Here is a 6,000-nt window from a genome sequence, read left to right on the forward strand (position 1 = left end):
CTGGGCTTCTTAGAGGTGAGAGCTGGTCCAGGTGTGGGGAGGTGACCAGAAGCAGGGGCTGGGAGAGCATCCCGGGAGAGCCCTCAAGCTGAACGTGCAGCTTTTCGCTCCCTAAAACCGCCGCTGAATGCGGACAGTCATGCGGGCGTTTTCTGTGGATTCACCGAGGGCAGATGAACAGAATTTGGGGAAGATAGTAGCAAAAGATCACGGTAGTGGCTGGGCCGATCTAACCTTGATATTTTGAGAGGGAAATGGTACAGCCTTCTTGGAAGCGCAGCCTGGAAAGGTTGAAGTTGGGGCTGGAAGGAGCAGAAATGAAACCTCTTAAGGAAGGTGCCATTCAGAAGTGAATACAGCTCACGTAATTATGCAAGACTGCTTTGTCTAAGGTGCTGGGCGTAAGCAAATCACGAGCATATATTTTTGTGGCTGCAATGGCTGCGACAGGGAGAAATACACGTGTGAGTGCCGGGCGGCTTTCGCTTGCCTGGCCTCATCCGTTCTGTAAGCCCAGATCCCATCTTTGCCCTTCCCTTAGGGTCTCACAGAAGAGGTCACCACGCTGTCTTGCACAGTCTTCTGGTGACCGCTGTCTCAAACGCCCCCGTCCCGCTTCCCTGAAACTTCCGACCGCTGGAGCTGCGCTCCTGGCTGCGCATCGCTGCTGCCGACATCCCGGATAGACGGCCTCTCGGCAAGGGGAGAAACAGTAACGCCGACAAGGTGCCTTTTGGCTTGCTCAGAAATTTCCCCTGGAGTTGGCTGAGCTGGGAGAGTCTGGGCATGACAGAGATCTGTACATCGGGTTAAAAACCAGAGTTACCCAAAGAAAAAGTTTTCAAGGCTGCCTTTGAGCACCCACAAAGCCTAGAAGAGGTTATGAAGTATCAGAAAGTGGTTTTGAGTGCTCTCGACAGCCTTTCGTATCAGAGGTGAGTCTCCCCGTGTTGTTCCGTCCCAGTCAGCGGTACGGAGGATGCGGTGGGCAGCCCCGGGTCTTGGCCAGACACCAGCGCGGAAGACCAGACTGTGATCTCTGCGCTCTTCCTCGGTGAGGGTCTCCGAGGTTTACACCCGAACGTTACTGACGTAGGAGTTCGGAGAGCTGTTGCCTTGCGTGGTCTCAGGGGGTCAGGCAGCTCGGGGAGCCCCAGCACGTTGGGGCGGTGCTGGTGAGCCACGGCACCCAGCCGTCGGGCACCGTTCTGCAGGGGAGGATCTGGAGAGCTTGTTGCTGGTGAGGAGCTGACGGGAGAGGGGGGAACAAGAGCGTTTTCTGGACCACGGGGTGTGTTTTCGGTTTGCAGCAGACAGAAAACAGGTGGGGTGACACACCAGACGCGACGGCATCTGCCGGTGATGCTTACGAGGAACCCAACGACAGCCCACGTTGAGTCCCTCAATAAGCAGAGTTTACGGCGGTGCTAGAGCGTGGTGTTTAGAATATGGACTCGGATTTGAAGGGACCTGGATTTCTAGCCCGTTTCAGTAGAAGCTTTTGTTATCTTTCATGGAAATTGATTGCTTATCAGTAAAATGCATGCGGTTATTGTTACAATTTAATAGGGCTTGCCTGTGAAAACAGATGTGAAAAAGCCTTTAAATAGCTACATGCCCTGCCAGCATCCCAGCATTCACTGCCTAACTCGGCAGATATTATCTCGAAGGAAAGATGCCAATATAATTGAAATTAGCAGAAACCATTTGCAAGGAATCCTAGGAAAGGTGTGAGCGGTTCCCAAAGTATTTCACAGGTGTAGACCTTGCTGCAGGGGTCTGGGTGCTCAAGAATTCCCACTTCTGCTCCTTCCCACCGCTACCGTTTTCTTGATGCTATCTTGAAAATGCGAGCAGTGTAACCAGTGCATCGATACACAGGTTTGCAGGCTGCCTGAAACTCTCCCTAAGAAAAAAGGACTCTTCGTGCGTCTTAATGGGATTGTTGGCTCCGAAACCCAAAGTTGGCAATTAGCAGTATCATTAAAACTGAAGCTGAAAGCAGGGTAAAACACAATCAAGTTCATATCAAAATAAGATGTCTGACTACTGTACTGACCATAGTATTTATTTTTATATTTAGTTCAATAACTTTGTATGAATCGGATGAGAAAGCGCTGCGTTTCCTCCAGCCTGGGACAGGGTTTGGGCTCAGCCGGCTGCGGTGTCCCCAGTACCTGGTTTACCACCTTCTGCTTCACGCTCACTCGTGACTCTCTCTCGGTGCCGGGGAAGTTTTTACAATCCCATCCAAACATCAGCTGCCTCAGCTACGTTTAAGGACAAGTTCAAAGGAACCAAGACAAGCTGATGCTTGAACACTGCACAGCCTGTTTAAAAAGCAATCTTGCCCAGACTAGAAGTAGTGAAATAGCTGCTGTTCTCCAAAAGCATTTATCAATGCGTGCTCAGAGCATCTCATACTCATTTCATAAGCTTTATTATCACATGGTTGGGTTGGGTTTGATAACTGACGTGACTGGCATGCCTGCTCTGGCACGGGGGAGAGACCTTCAGGCCATGAGCAAAGGAAATTCTGCTTTCTTCTGCTCTTCCCTGAGCCCAGAAATCCAAAGGCTATTTCGGGTGGGTGCAAACCCACAACTGTGTGAGAAGATTCATGTCCACACATTAATGTGATTTTTAAATAACTCTGGTGGGGGATTATCACTGTTAAATTAGAAATTGGCGTTGTTTGACTTGCTGCTGCTGCCGGGTTGCTGCTGCCGCCTCTGCCTCCTCTCCTCTCCTGCCCTGGGTTCATTTAAATTCCTTCTCAGTGTCATTCCCTGATGTGTCTGCTCGGCTGGCACGAGGCTTTCAGAAAAGCCCAGCTAACGGGAAATGGCGACACAGGGATTTAATGGCGTTTAGACTGCATGGGCCTGGCTTTCTCCTTCATAACTTCATAGATCTGTTAAACAGCCCACTGGAATCTCCAGAAGCTGGAAGTCTTCAGAAAAGTCGGGCATGATGGTGGTATATGATGCAAAACTTTTTTAGTCTCGCATTTCTAGGCAAAGCTTTCAGTCTACTTTTTGCCATACAGCAAATACTCCTTTACCTAAGGAAAGCACTTGGTGGGAAAAACAGGCCAAAGAGACTGTCGGCTTCCTGTCACTCCGAGGGAAGTACTTACTTTTTTTCCATGGGTTTTGAAGGGTGATACCTCTAGCAGTATATATCGATACCGCGGGGAATGCGTGAGCACTCTCGCATTGCTTTGCCTTCAGAAGCTGTACGGGTTCAGCTCCAGCCGTCAGCAGCAGATGATCTCCGTTCTGGATGTCTCCGGCCTCGCCATCAGTTGACATCTGCAGACCACCATCGGGATCGCCCCAGGCTCCGCTCCGGCCCCTGCCGTCCAAACTGCCTCTGCCATCTGCAAAGAACTTCACGTGTTTGCCAAAGCCAAGAGGTGACGTGCTCCATTCGCTTGACATAGTTTTCATTATGTGGTTTTGCTTCTGTGGGGTTCCCCCCCCTCCCTTTTCCCTCGTTACCTGATAACCAAGAGCCGACCTTATGAGTTAACTTGGGATTTAGGAAAATATTTCTGTTTAATTGATGGGGAAACTGAGGCACAGAGAGACAAGCAATTCTGGCTGGAACAAGCCCTGCCCTCGATCCAGCATGTGCCAGCACAGAACAGCCACAACTTTGATGCTCCAGGAAATACCCAGCTGGTGATGTTGCCTTTAATCTGTTTTCTTCCCTCGGTGTTTTCTTCAGCTGTCTCCCCCTGTGGTGTTGGTTTCTTTTCCCTCATCCAACCTCGCCTTCTCTTTACTTTGGTCATATCCTAGCTGACTGGTGTACAACACAGCTCTTCACAACAGCCTGATTTTGTTGCTTTTTCAATTTAACTAATTTTTGCCCTGAGGAAATACCATTCAATCCCCTGAAAGAAGAAGGGCAACCAGTATAGCACATGTCCTGTATCCGGGGATGATGGGCTTAGGAGGGAAAGAGCCAGAGCTTGCCTACCATGTTTGTAGATTTTGCTTACCATGTTTATAGATTTTCTGCATTTTTTTTCTTTCTTGAGCAGGTAGACACATCCTGAAGCTGAGACTTTTTTTAGTGACTAAAAATAGCTACAGTTATGATGGATGTGCTCTACACCTGGCAGTTGAAGAGCACACCTGGAGATAAAGAAGGAACAGAGGTCTCTAAGCAAGCCCCAAGCTTAGCGTCTGGGAGGTGGGCTGTTTGCTGCAGTACATGGTTAAATCTCATGGCTGGCTTCTGTACAAGCTGTGTTTTGTAGGAGGCGGCCTTGGGAAGACCTGCAGACAGGGAATTACTATAATCCAGCCTGGATGTCACGAAAGCATGGATTAATATTTCATCTTCTGCCTCCGACGGTTGTCAGGCTCACTTTGTTCCTGAGCTGGGGCTGTGATCCTCAAAAGACAGCCCTGAATTAAAGATTAAGCCAGTGTTTTACTTGACGGGAAGAGAGCAGTTCTCTGCGGAGGTCGGTGGCGATGTGGTTCTCACCCAGCGCCGCGTGCAGGGCTGTAAAGTTTCCCAAATCCAAACGGTGGAGCGAAGCTGCAGCGTGGTGCTGGGACTGTGCGAGGGGAAGGGTCTCCGGCGGTTGCGAGCCACGTTAATGAAAGTGAGACTGGTAATTAGCCGAAGGTGAGCAAGAGGCACTGAACTGCCCCAGGAGGTGCCATTGGCTCTGCTGTGTATGCGAGAGCTCGTTAACGACGAGCTGGAGAAGAGAAAGAAGTACCAGACTGTCCTGTTGGGAAAATGAAAGGTGGAAGGAAACCAGAATGGGTCGGCAGAGAGCTCAGGGCAGAGCCCTCCCCGGTTCAGGATAGGGCCCAGCGGCAGGGCAGCGCTCCCCGCTGAAAACCGGTTAGTTAAACTGCCACGGCTCTCTGGGTGGAAACTCCGATTTCGGGATGGATGATTTACATCGCTTTAACCTCAAGCTGGTTCTGACTAAGTCAAGTGAATACTGGCCTGATTAAAGCCAACCCCCCAAAAAAAGGCTAATCCAGTCAATCATATGAAGAATAAAACCCATGGTTTTCACAAACCACAGGTGAAAAAGTGACCATGTAAAACATCCACAAAGTATTTTTTTAACTGAGCATGTTAGTCAGATTTGAGTTTGCTCAACAAACTTTTGAGAGCAAAACAAAGCAAAATTTAGTTTAACATGACTGGTCTGTTCCATTCTATTGCTTACCAAACAAATATTGGCTTATTTCACTTACAATGATACACTTCAGGAGGCTGCGACTGCAGCTTTTGGAAAAGGATACCGGGTGGTCAAAGACCACATATCCCTTGCATGGAAACTGGGTGAATCCTGAGTGACAACTATTCCGCTACGCTTCCCTGGGAAAGCAGCCAAGCTGATAATACAGCACGCCTGCTTTCAATACAACTACGTTTGTATATTCTTTTGAAACGCTGTTTCACCTTGGTTTGGAACAGAACTGTTAGTGGGGCCGTTGGGTAACAGCACCGCTTATTGATTTGTGTCCCATTAACACTGCCACACAAGAACGCAGAGCATCCCCACGCTACCGGCTCCTGCGAGAAGCCGCCTTCGGTTTGATGGCAGCAAGCACGAGGAAACCTTAGCTCCCGTTGCCGGATGCAGTTGGAAAGTAAATATTTTATCAGCGCTGTCAGTAGAAGGCTGCGTAGCGAGATTCAGAAAGCACCTTTGGTGGTTAACACTGCCCTGAGCAGATTTCGGTTACTGTGGCAGCAAAAGTAAGAACACCGTAGGCACGCACGTGGAGCAGGGATGTTCCTGTGCCCCTTCCTTGATCCACATTTACAAGAGCTCGCTGTTTGATCGGTGCCTTACGAGAAATCACTGAATGCATCCAGGATTTTTCACATCTGCCTCTTGAGGGTTTCTGTTTATTTTTTATTTGTTTGGGAGGAAGGGCTTGGGCGAAGTAGCAGGCTGTCATTCATGGGGGAAGCTGTGATGACGGGAAGGGGAAAAGGAACCACCTGAAC

Source organism: Buteo buteo, chromosome 20 (assembly GCF_964188355.1).
Source record: "Buteo buteo chromosome 20, bButBut1.hap1.1, whole genome shotgun sequence".
NCBI classification, from domain to species: Eukaryota; Metazoa; Chordata; class Aves; order Accipitriformes; family Accipitridae; genus Buteo; species Buteo buteo.